Source organism: Macaca nemestrina, chromosome 4 (assembly GCF_043159975.1).
Source record: "Macaca nemestrina isolate mMacNem1 chromosome 4, mMacNem.hap1, whole genome shotgun sequence".
Lineage (NCBI taxonomy): Eukaryota > Metazoa > Chordata > Mammalia > Primates > Cercopithecidae > Macaca > Macaca nemestrina.
In genome coordinates, this window is record NC_092128.1 from 117,739,706 (window position 1) to 117,751,855 (window position 12,150).

Genomic DNA, 12,150 nt, shown 5'->3' on the forward strand with positions numbered 1-12,150 from the left:
TCCCAGCTACTCAGGAGGCTGAGGCAGGAGAATGGTGTGAACCCGGGAGGCGGAGCTTGCAGTGAGCTGAGATCACACCACTGCACTCCAGCCTGGGCAACAGAGCGAGACTCCGTCTCAAAAAAAAAAAAAAAAGATTCCAAAACCTCACAGTATAGTAATGAAATCTGGCATCAGGTAGACCTGGGTGCGAGTCCCACCACCTGCCAGCTTCAGAATCTTGGGCCAGGGCACTCATGAGCCTCAGGGGGCCCATCTGTGGAACGGGACAATGCTGTCTCCCTTGTGAGGCTGTTCATAGAATAAAGACAAAACTGTCCAATGCCTGCCTGAGACTAACAAGCCAGCCTTGCTCACTGCAGATTGTCCCTGAGCCTTGCACTGTATGTTGCCAATGCGTCCAGTTAAACTGTACAGAATCTCCATTGCCCAGGGAAGTCACTGCTCAACATTCAATACTGTGTGCCTGGCATAAGTGCGTATCCTGCAGGTGGAAGGCAGTCTGAAGAGCAGAGCTCAGCTGCAGCAAACCAAGACTATATCGTGCAATTAATGCCAGTGCGGCATTTCAAATGGAGCATCCTTCACTGACGTCCCATTGCCATGGGGTGAAAGGCAGATAGATGCTCAGCCTGCTCCTCAGAGCCCTGGGTGAGCCAGTCCCTGCCTCCTCATGTGCCTCCCTCACTTCCTGTCCCTACCTTACCCACTCTGCTTCCTCTTGCCCCAGGGTCTTTGCACATACCACAGACAGATTAGAATGCTCCTCATTCATGTATCCCAGTTTTTACCTGGTTAACTCCTGTGATTTCTCAAGCACTTGGCTCAGATGGCAACTTCCCAGCAAAGCAGAATTTGATCTCCCTACCCGACCTGAGTCGGGATGCCATTAATATGTTCCTTTCCACTTTGGTCTCCTTTTTTTTTTTTTAATTTTGAGACGGGGTCTCACTCTGTTGCCCAGGCTGGAGTGCAGTGGGGTGATCTTGGCTCACTGCAACCTCCACCTCCCGGGTTCAAGTGATTCTCCTGCCTCAGCCTCTAGTAGCTGGGATTACAGGCACGCGCCACCACACCCAGCTATTTTTAGTAGAGACAGGATTTCACCATGTTGGCCAGGCTGGTCTTGAACTCCTGACCTCAGGTGATCCACCCGCCTCGGCCTCCCAAAGTGTTGGGATTACAGGTGTGAGCCACCACGCCCAGCCCTGGTCTACTTTACTGTGCTGACCACAGCCGCAAAAAAACAAGTAACTGTGAATTCTCGTCTGAGCTCTACAGCCCCCTCCCATGTGGATCCAGCAGAGACTCTGGCAGTCCAGCTCCCAGAGCTATGTCTAGGCTCTCGGGCCGCACCCTGCACACAGCAGCCGCCCAGCACAGCAGTCTGCAGAATGAAGAAAGGAAGAAATGAACCACTAACCCCAAAGTGGCTACGGACTCATCCGGCCATCTGAAGAGGCATGAGGATGCTGTTGTTAGATTTTAGTAACAGACAGCTAGTTAGCTTTAGTTTTGGATTAACAAAAATAAATGTACCCATCGACTTTAACAGGCTTATCTAAAAGAAGAGTAGGATGAAAAGCAGTGACATCTGCTCCTTCCCAAGGCTATAACATGGAATAAATGGGGCCTATTTAGGAAGGCAGTGCCCACAGAATAGCAAAGTGGTCAAGTACCAGCTTGAGATCTTGGTAAAGGCTAACAGTGTGGCTAGGATACACATGTCTATAAACTACGGATTTTTCTCACCCACTGAGCTGAACTCAGTATCCTGTGCCTACTCAAGTACTGAAAATGGTAATACACATTCTTTAAGTGGTTTCGCATGTAATTCCCCAAGACTACCCTTTAAGAAGCCGTCCCCTTAGCATCTCTGCCTCCCTAAGACCAAGACCCTGGAGCAGAGGTGACCATCCTTCTTCCCAGGGAGGCTCTGACCACTGGCAGAAAGCAGGTCTCCACTCTCTGCCAGGCCTCTAGCTACAGTCCGGGCTGGCCAAAGAAGCAGTGACTAGCACTGACCTTTGCTCATGCTTAACCAGGGGCCAATATGGGGGCAGGGCAGTGCCAGGATCCTTGAGCCAGGGTAGATTAAACATGGCACCCCGCTCCCTGCCTCTCCTTGTCCTCACTGGCTTTTGGTGAACAGGAAAGAAAAGAAGCCCTTGGCAGGGCATGGTGGCTCACACCTGTAATCTCAGCACTTTGGGAGGCCAAGGCAAGGGATCACGAGGTCAGGAGTTCAAGACGAGCCTGGCCAACACGGTGAAACCCCGTCTCTACCAAAAATACAAAAATTAGCCGGGTGTCGGCCAGGCGCGGTGGCTCAAGCCTGTAATCCCAGCACTTTGGGAGGCCGAGACGGGCAGATCACGAGGTCAGGAGATCGAGACCATCCTGGCTAACATGGTGAAACCCCGTCTCTACCAAAAAAATACAAAAAATTAGCCGGGCGCGGTGGCGGGCGCCTGTAGTCCCAGCTACTCGGGAGGCTGAGGCAGGAGAATGGTATAAACCCGGGAGGCAGAGCTTGCAGTGAGCTGAGATCCGGCCACTGCACTCCAGCCTGGGCGACAGAGCAAGACCCTGTCTCAAAAAAAAAAAAAAAAAAAAAAAAAAAATTAGCCGGGTGTCGTGGCAGATGCCTGTAATCCCAGCTACTTGGGAGACTGAGGCAGGAGGATTGTTTGAACCCGGGAGGCGGAGGTTGCAGTGAGCTGAGATCGTGCCACTGCACTCCAGCCTGAGACTTTGTCTACAAAAAAAAAAAGAAAAAGAAGCCCTTTTATGGATGTCATGTTAGGAATCCCAGCAAGACCTAAGCCCGCAGTGAGAATATCAGCTCCCCTGGGTGTCCCCAGGACCTGTGCGCTGCTCCTAGCAGACTGATCAGGCCTGAAAACTAGCACTGTAAACAGCTCTGTAAAAAGAAACAAAAGGCCAGGCGCAGTGGCTCACGTCTGTAATCCCAGCACTTTGGGAGGTTGTGGCAGGTGGATCACTTGAGGCCAGGAGTTCGAGACCAACCTGGCCAACATGGAGAAACCCTGTCTCTAGTAAAAATACAAAAAATTAGCCGGGCATGGTGGTGCGCGCCTGTAGTCCCAGTTACTCAGAAGGCTGAGGCAGGAAAATCACTCCAACCCAGGAGGTAGAGATTGCAGTGAGCCGAGATGGTGCCACTGCACTCCAGCCTAAGCAATAGAGTGAGACTCTATCTCAAATAAATAAATCAAAAGAAACAACAGCCATGGACAAATCCACAAGGAAGCAGGACTATGCAGGGCCTGGGGACGAGAGACACAGATCACAGCTGCCAGGCTATGTACGGGGTGGAGACAATTAACCAGGTTGGGATGAGACACCACTGCACATTCTGTTTTTGTTTCTCCAGGCAAATGGAGAAGAAATAAATGTAAAACCTTTTTCAAAAGCAACAACCTGAACAACATTCAGCTGGCAAATTTCAAGGCATTTATTTGCTCATCCCTCATTGATTCCTCCACCACCCAGCACATATGAGTTGGGGGTTCAGCATCCACCCTTTGGAATACTAATGCCTGGGTAGGCAGCGAGATCCACTGCTCAAGTAAACTGTCTGACCTTGGGAATTTACTTGCCCTCTGTGTGACTCAGTTTCCTCATCTAGAAAAAGGAGATAAAAACAGCATTCTTGGAATGATTAAATAAGGAAACATATACATAGGGCTTAGAACAGTGCCTGGCCACTAATAAGTGCCAAGGAAATATTAGCTACTTATTCCATCATCTTATTTCTGTGTCAGGCCTGTGTGAGGCCCTGGAAATGCACTTTATCCACAAGTTATTGGGATTCCCCCTTAGATCACAAAACCAGCTGTGACCACAATGCCCAGTTGACAGTAGGAGAAACAAGGCTCAGAGAGGGCAAGTGATTTTCCCAAAGCCACGCCGCTAATAAGACATTTTTTCCCTTCCAGAACAAGAATGCCAGGAACCAATTAATTATCAGGATTGCCCAACTTGATTTTCTGCTTAATGCTTGTAAACATAAGCAGCAATCGTTAGGAACTGCCGGAGAAAATACACCCCATGGAGGCTGGGAAACTAAAATAAAGTCATCTTGTCATTTTGCCTTCATGTTCAACTATGAGAAACAACAGGCTAAGATTAGATCTCTATTTATTTGTAACTAAAGAGTCACAGGATCCTGCCTCCCTGGCCAGGAGCTCAGGCTGGTTTGGAACCATATGGAAAGAGGCAGCTCAGAAACTCTGGCAGCAGGGAGAGGTAAGCCACGGTCGGGGAGGACACAGAGATGTGAGCATTTCCAAAGAAGTCGGAAGCTCCCCTTTGCTCTTCTCAAAAATAAATTTCCCAAGAAGGAGCAGGTGGGGCGGACGCTCCTCAGGACAGAAGATCCCACCGAACATCTACAGCATTGAGGTGAGAGGGGGAAAATGACTTGGAAATGCCCCTTCACTGCAAAGTAGCCAGTACCGGAGGCCACAGAGGAGGGCAGCCAGGGACAGACAAAGTGCCCAGTGCCAGCCTGGCTGAGAGGCGGCACATGGGGAGCTGGGAACTTACTTTGCTGGGCCTGGGCAGAGGCCACCGGCCAGGGCTGCTTTTCCCTTCCAGAAACAGCTCCTCCTACGTTTTGCTCCTTCCCCTGCTTTAGTCAAGCACACCCCTCTTCACGTTAATGTCTCGGCAACTCTGGGCATAAAGGAGGCAGCTGGAACAGCCCACCAGGTGGGAAAGCCTGGTAAGCGTGGGAGTCCCCAGGACCACAGCCAGGAGCAGTGGGCAGGTGTGCCCGGTCCCAGAGTGAGCACGCAGGCACGGAGCTCACAGGGCAATGTCTGCCTGGGGCTGAGGGCCAGCCTGCCAAGGGCCTGCGGGACAGGAACAAAAACAGCGCTCACGGGGAGAGCCCTCTGACCAGGAAGCTGAATGGCTGTGCCTTCCTGGGGACCAGCCACTAAGGAGAACCGCCTCTAGGAGTTAGACGTGGGGGACACAAAAGTGGCTTCTCAAAAGTTCCCCCAGGGAAAACAAAACCTACTTCGAGTTGCTGGGAGGGTGGGTTACTCACCTCTGTATCCCAGATAACAGATGCCTGATGCCCACTGGCCTTCCTCCCTCCCTCTTTCCTTCCTCTCCCCCACCCCCATTCTCTCCTTTACCACTTCCTTCCTTAGTTCATTTTTGCTCCACTTCATTCCAAATAGAATTTGAGATGACTCATCAAACGAATTCGACATAATTAAATAAAGTTTTTAAAATAAAAATCAAACCAAGAAACAACACAAAAACAGGGTTAAAGACAGAGTGGCCGGGCCAGAGAGAAGGAAAGGTATGCAGTGAAACCTCAGTTATGGGAATGAGGCCCCAGACAGGTTCTGAGTTACAAAACGGGAGATGGAGGCTGGATACACCGCAGATCTTAGTGACACAGGGACTTCAAAGGCCCCCGGAACTGCCTGAGGTGGGTTTAATTACTCACTTAGCACTCAGAGCTGAGAGGAAGGGCGGCCAGCCCGGGCCACATCGTGTCCTCAGCTGTTAGATTCACCCAGGCAGCTGTTTAAACTGATCTTACTGATCTCATGACTACATGGTCAGTCACGTCCCTTTAACTGACAGGGAGATTTGTGTGTGCTTTTTTGTAACATCTTACGTGCACTTACATTCTTTTATTTTCATCAGCTATTTCATAATGAAAACATTTCTTCACATAGAAAAGTGGACCAAGGGAGGGGAGGTGGGGAGGGCCTCACTGGGCCCCCAGCATAACCATATCAGTGGGCAGGGTGTTCTGGGGGCACCCGTTCCACTGGAAACCACATGGTGTCTCCTTCCAGGCTGAACACAAAGTGGGGGGCCCAGTTTATAACTAGCCAGGGGTGCACTGCTCAGACCAGGCTCAACTCCACAGGGTGGCCTGCGCTTCCTGCCACCTGCCCACCATTTGGCAGGGGCAGACAGAGCAGTGACGGCAAGGGGTCAAAATAGGACCACCTGTCCCTTTACTGGCCACAGTCATCAGACCCGGAGACACTAAACAGGACTTTAACTCCTCTGAGCATTGGTTTCCACCTCCGTGAAACGAGTTGACAACATCACCAGCCTCCCAGGATCTCTGTGGGGACTAAGAAGATGCCGCAAGGCACCAAGACCAAGCCAGCAGCACTCAACATCAGCACTCATCATCAGCCCTCGGGGAGAGAGGAGGCTGCATGCTTGTTTCCAGTCCAACGCCCAGCATTTTACAATGGAGGAAAGGCCATGGGGAGAGGCTGCTCTGGGGGGCAACAGTTGGGCAGGGTGTGGCGCCCTGAGGACAGACCAGTTTATTCCTTACTTCATGGTGACAGAAAACAGGCCAAGGCCTAGAGAGCCAGCTCTCCCAAAGCACCCCAACGGGAGTGTCCTCAACCGCAGGCAGCAGACAGCCAGGCAGAGCCAGGCAGAGCCAGGCAGGGGGCTCCCAGTCATAGGTCAGCAAGTCAGCAAGGGCAGCCTGGGAAGGAAATGCCTTCTCTAGAAGGTGACAACATTGTTAATGAGCTCGTGTTAACGTCAGTCATCTCAGGAGTCTGAAAGTGCTCTGCGGCAGGTGGGAGGGGTTATGTATGCTGAGTTCACTCTGGAGTGTGCCCTGCAGCGCTGCGTTCTGTCCTGTTAGATGTCCCACACAAACACACAGATCCCCCTGCAGAGAGCCTGGAGATCAGCCCCTCAGGGCACAGCACAGGCATTCCACGGACTGTCCCACCAAACCCCTAGCATACAGACACCTGGTCCTGTCCACATGCGATGTCGCGGGTGCTGAGGGGGGCAAGACCCACAGATGCTGGCCACCATGGGCCACAGAGATAGGTCCTGCAGGCAGCTGGTTCCATACCGTAGCTCCATGTTTGCAAGGCTGAGGGAAGGGCCTAATTCACCCACCCCAGCCTGGCCAGCTCTGATGGGCAAAGGGGCTGCCCAGAGAATGCTGAGAGGATCACCCCAACTAAGGCCAGGACCATACTGGCCTCCACACCCAGAAGGGCACAGTAGGGCTTTTGCTTTAGAATGAAGAGCTGATGAACTGCACTAACACTAACAGAGCAGCATTAACCTGGAGCTTAGCCTGCAGTAATCAGATTCACATGGATAATCCAGGAAAGAACAAGCAGAGAGGGCTCTGAGCAGCCCTGCTTCCCTTTCACATCCATGAATGCAAACAAGTATTTGCAGGAGGGCTAGCCCATTTCAGGCACTGCAGGGAGAACACAAGTGTGACAGAGGGGAAAGACCAGCACGGACTGAAAACTGAATGGATGAGAATCCTGTCCTGGAGGTGCCAGATAAGTACACATTTAAGACCCCATAAAGGAGAGAGCAGGCAGTGCCAGAGGTGGCGGTGATGGGCACCTGGGAGAAGAAGAGCTCATCTCCAGCTCTAGAAACCCCAGCCACTTTGTGGATCCATCGGGGCAGCTCTGGGGATAGGCCACAACGGCTGGAAAGCATCTGATACGAAGTGGGCACCTGTGGCAGAGATGGGGTAGAAGGAGCTAATTCCTCCAGGGGACAGAATCTGGGCAGAGAAATCTGGCACACTGTGTGTGGTGGGTGGGGCAGCCAGGAGTGGCACATGCCATGCTCACAGGATGCATGAGAAAGAGGCTCAAGCCAGGGCTCATGGAGCCCAAATGCCAGGTGATGAATTCATGACTATGAAAGGTGTCCTTCAGAAGTTTCTGCATAGGGGAGTGACACAATCCCAATTGTTTTTAACCAGGTTTAGTGGTAGCAGCAGCAAGATTAATGGAAGGGGAACACTGGGCAGTGAACGAGATAGGTGGAAATGTCAGGCCTAAGAGCAGACAGCTGCTGGCCTGGACCTCATCTGTTAGTGGCATCAGGAGTGGCTCCAGCGGGCTCCAGGAACCCAGGCTGCACTTCCCAGACATCAGGTCGGAGGTCGAAATCAGCAGTGGGGGGAGTATTTATACCAAAGAAATCAGCAAACACTGCTGACCGAGCTTTTACCTGGAAAGTCTCTGTTAAACATTCACCAGCATCCCCCCTGATATGCTTCCTCTAGAAGCCTCAGATTCCCCACCTGGAGAATGCGGGTGGAAATGGCACATAATGCAGAGTTCTGGGGAGATCAAGTAAGGTAAGCATGCAAAATGCTTAACACCGTGCCTGGAACACCTCACATGCTCAACGCGTGCCAGCTTTTACTAGTATATTACATTATTACTATTGGGGCAGTCAACGGAGGCCAGGAGGGCATCCATTCAGGATGTGAGGAGAAGGAAGACAAAGCCAACAGAATCAGGTACCCTGAAGATGAGGAAGTAAATGATGCTGAGACAGCAACAGGGAATGTGCAAGGACCAGCACGTACACGTCCAGGCCTGGCAAGCACACGTACAACAGACATTCACTGCCCAGCGCCTGATGCTCACCTCAGCCAACCCCCTCCACATATGGAGCTCCAAGAGTAAGAACCAGCTGGGTAACAACGGGTCCTGGTTCCTCAAGGATGCTTTCAGCTCTTCCTTCTCGGGTGTTTCTCAGTTCTTTCGAAGGTTACGAGAATCAGTGAATGACATTAAAGAGACTGTCTTCTAAGGACTCCCATTGTGTAGGACAATTCAGTAGCCTAGTAACTTTCTCTCTCCCTACCTTACCCCTTTCTTTTAAGAAAATGATAATCTCACTTCCTTTATAAAAGACTTTTAAAATATTCAATGTGGGCCCAATTCTTCCCATATCATTCTCCCTGGAGGTGTGCTGGTAGAGGAGAGGAGATGATAGGGGAGGGGCGGGGAGAGGCAACCACCTCGATGTATCCTCTGTCCATTCCTGTGGTGTAAATACTCCTGCCATGCTTCATTCTAAGCTAGCTGGGTAATTCCACTGAAGATGGAGTGGGGATGTGTGAGTGATCTTACTCAATTCCTCACTGAAATGTTCTCTATTTACAGGTGTGGAAATGATGTCCTTGATATCTAATTGACCTGTCCAAGGTCATCTGGTTAGTCAGCAGAAGCCACGTATGGCCAGGAACAGTGCTGTAGGCCAGGGCCCACAGCTCCTCCCCACTTCCACACACATGCCATGGATAGGCAACCTATCTCAGAGACAGGCCCTTCTCACTCCAAATAGCATCAACAGCCTCCAAGAGGCCACTCCTCCTAATCACTCTCCATTTCATCTTCCCACTTTCTCCACCAAATTAACTTCGTTACCACTTCTGAAACCCAAGCTATCAAAAACCCATCATCACCATGGTTTCTTGCCACTCAAGCACCTAGAACGCTCCCTATTTCTATGGAACTCCGAATCAGTCCCCTCCAACCACTACACACTATGGTGCCCTCCACCCACCCGCCACCACTCATCCTTTCTGCAGAGGCAGAGCGTATTATAGTTGAAGGACCATGGGAAAGGACTTGGAGGCAGGGAGCCCGGCTCAAATCCTAGCTCTGCCCTACAGACAGGGTACTCTGGGCAGTCAGTGAGCCCTGTCCTCTCAGTGTCTTCATGTGTAAAAAGAGGGACAATGACAGGGACCCAGCGCTGTCCTGAGGAGCACCCCGCACTTGCTCCTAGCAGCTCACAAGCAGAAGCCTGAGCCTATCAGGAGACTCTGGGAAGAGGATATAGTCTGAGGCACCAAAAAAAAGGAAGTATGTCTGCTCAGGTCAATCCTAAAACCTATTGAGACAATGTGTCTCATTCTGAAATAATGTCAATATGCCACATACATGACGTTTACACTACACAGAAACACGAGCGATCTTACTCAATTTCTTACAGATGAGGAAGTAATGTCCTTGGTATCCAACAGACCTATCCAAGGTCATCTGGTTAGTCAGTTGAGGCCACATCTGCCCAGGATCAGTGCTCTAGGCCAGGGCCCACAGCTCCTCCCCACTCCCACACACACGTCAGTCACCTGGGGCTCTGCCAAAGAGCAGCTTCACTAGCTGAGCACAGGGCATCCACTTCCCTTTTAAACATGGGGACAGATGTGTCCTCTAACCTCTGAGGCTTCCATCTGGAAGTGCCTCATGAGTCAGTGGCTCGAGTTTAGAATGCCGTACCTCCTGGATGCCCCAACCTTTTTTTCCCCTCATTTCTATCTCAGAGAGATTAGATGTCCTGTACAAATTGGATCTGAAAATGATAATAAAATGTAATATAAAACAAGACGAAATCAAATCAGTCTGCACGGGGATGAGCTGTGGGAAACGGGGCTGCTCAAGCCGTCTCCCGTGAGCAGAAGCCGACCACAGACGAAGGCTTCTGCATGAGGAACAAGCAGTCCCCCCAGCCCCTCCCGCAAGTGCAGCTCGGGAGTCAGACCCCAGGCACACAGGCCCCAGGCCATCTGAGGAGCCTGTGTAGACCCCTGTGGGTGAAGATCAGGGCCTCACTGCCCTTGGGAAGCGAGCTCTGAGACCCAGCTTTTTAAATAACGAGTACCACTCACCTTCATTCTTATGATAAAAGTTACTCTGTTATAGAAAATTCAGAAAGTAGACATACACAAAAAGAAGCAGACAGAATCAGCCTCTCCCTCCCTCCCGTACCCCAAGATAACCAACTTTAGCCAAACAGGATGGACCCCTACTGAATTTCTTCCACCCATACTTATTTAAAAGCCAAATGGTGCTTTATGTCCATACCACTATAGTTTCTTCTGCACTGCAATTTTTAATAGTGGCATGGTACCTGATTGTCCAGATGGAACATAATCCCCCTTTAACGGCATGTTTTTTGGTCTCCAATTGTCCACTCTTATGAATGATGCTATGAGAAACATTCTCTAGTTTAAAATGTGAACATCCTTAGTGGCTGCCTTGGGATAAACACTCAGAGATGCCACATGCTTTGGGGTCCACATCACTAGGACTTCCTTTAGAAAGTGCTGTGACTTCCAGGACCACATGCATCATATCCCAGAGAAGAGGAAACACACAAAACGTGAAACCCATTCCATCTTTTTCTATTTAAGCGTATTTTATCCCCTTTCCAAAAAAGAAACTATCTTGTCAAAGGTAAAGGGACTTGAAGTGCCTGGATAGTTATGAAACCAATGTCCCAGAGAACAGAGCAGAGGGGGAAACGGCACCTCCAACCGTCTCTGAAAGCACCCTCATCCCCTCCCAGGTCAGTCTCAGGCACCAAGTGGACTATGCCACTAGAGTGTCCTAGAATGTAAATTCCCCCACAAGAGAACCACGGCAGGCCCCCACATCCCCACACAGGGCCCAGTGCCTGGTGCATCAGAGGTGCCCAGGACATAAATATTTATAAACTGAATGATTAACGAAAGAGGGGCAGGGCAGTGGAAGAGAGGATTCATCTGTTCCATAATCAAGACCATTACTTCAAGTTTATGATTTATTACCCACCATATCTGGCAAAGGCAGCACCGTCCCCCCCCCCACTGGAGACTGACAAAATGCCTGGTACCATCTGTTAGTGGCTGAAATGCATTCCCACAAACATCCATATGTTGAAGTCCTAGTGCTCAGGACCTCAGAGGGTGACAGTTTGGAAACAGTGTCTTTAAAGAAGTCATTAAGTTAAAATGACACCATTAGGGTGGCCCTAATCCAGTATGAGTGGTGTCTTTTTTTTTTTTTTTTTTTTTGAGACAGAGTCTCGCTCTGTCCCCCAGGCTGGGGTGCAGTGGCCGGATCTCAGCTCACTGCAAGCTCCGCCTCCCAGGTTTATGCCATTCTCCTGCCTCAGCCTCCCGAGTAGCTGGGACTACAGGTACCCACCACCTCGCCCGGCTAGTTTTTTGTATTTTTTAGTACAGACGGGGTTTCACCACATTAGCCAGGATGGTCTCGATCTCCTGACCTCGTGATCCGCCCGTCTCGGCCTCCCAAAGTGCTGGGATTACAGGCTTGAGCCACCGCGCCCGGCCAAGTGGTGTCTTTATAAGAAGGGGAGATTAGGACACAGACACACACAGAGGGGCAGCCATGTGAGGACACAGGGAGAAAACAGCTGCCTACAGGCCAATGAGAAAGCCCTCAGGTGAATCTAACCCTGCAGACACCCTGATCTCAGCCTTCCAGCCTCCAGGACCGAGGGTGATAAGTGCCCATTGCTGCAGCCACCCAGCAGTGGTGCTTTGTC

General features: G+C 50.8%; 1 protein-coding gene across 11 annotated transcripts in view; it reads right to left on the reverse strand.

Moving 5' to 3' along the window:
* LOC105492346 (tensin 3) overlaps window positions 1-12,150 on the reverse strand; it is a 308,210-nt gene that overhangs the window by 170,357 nt on the left and 125,703 nt on the right. The window contains exon 1 of one of the 11 annotated variants that reach the window (XM_011759358.3): window positions 4,573-5,086. The exons of the other annotated variants lie outside the window; for them this stretch is intronic. The gene's annotated coding sequence lies outside the window, so the exon portion shown is untranslated. Of the gene's footprint in view, window positions 1-4,572; window positions 5,087-12,150 lie in introns of those variants that run through there. 11 annotated transcript variants of the gene reach the window in all.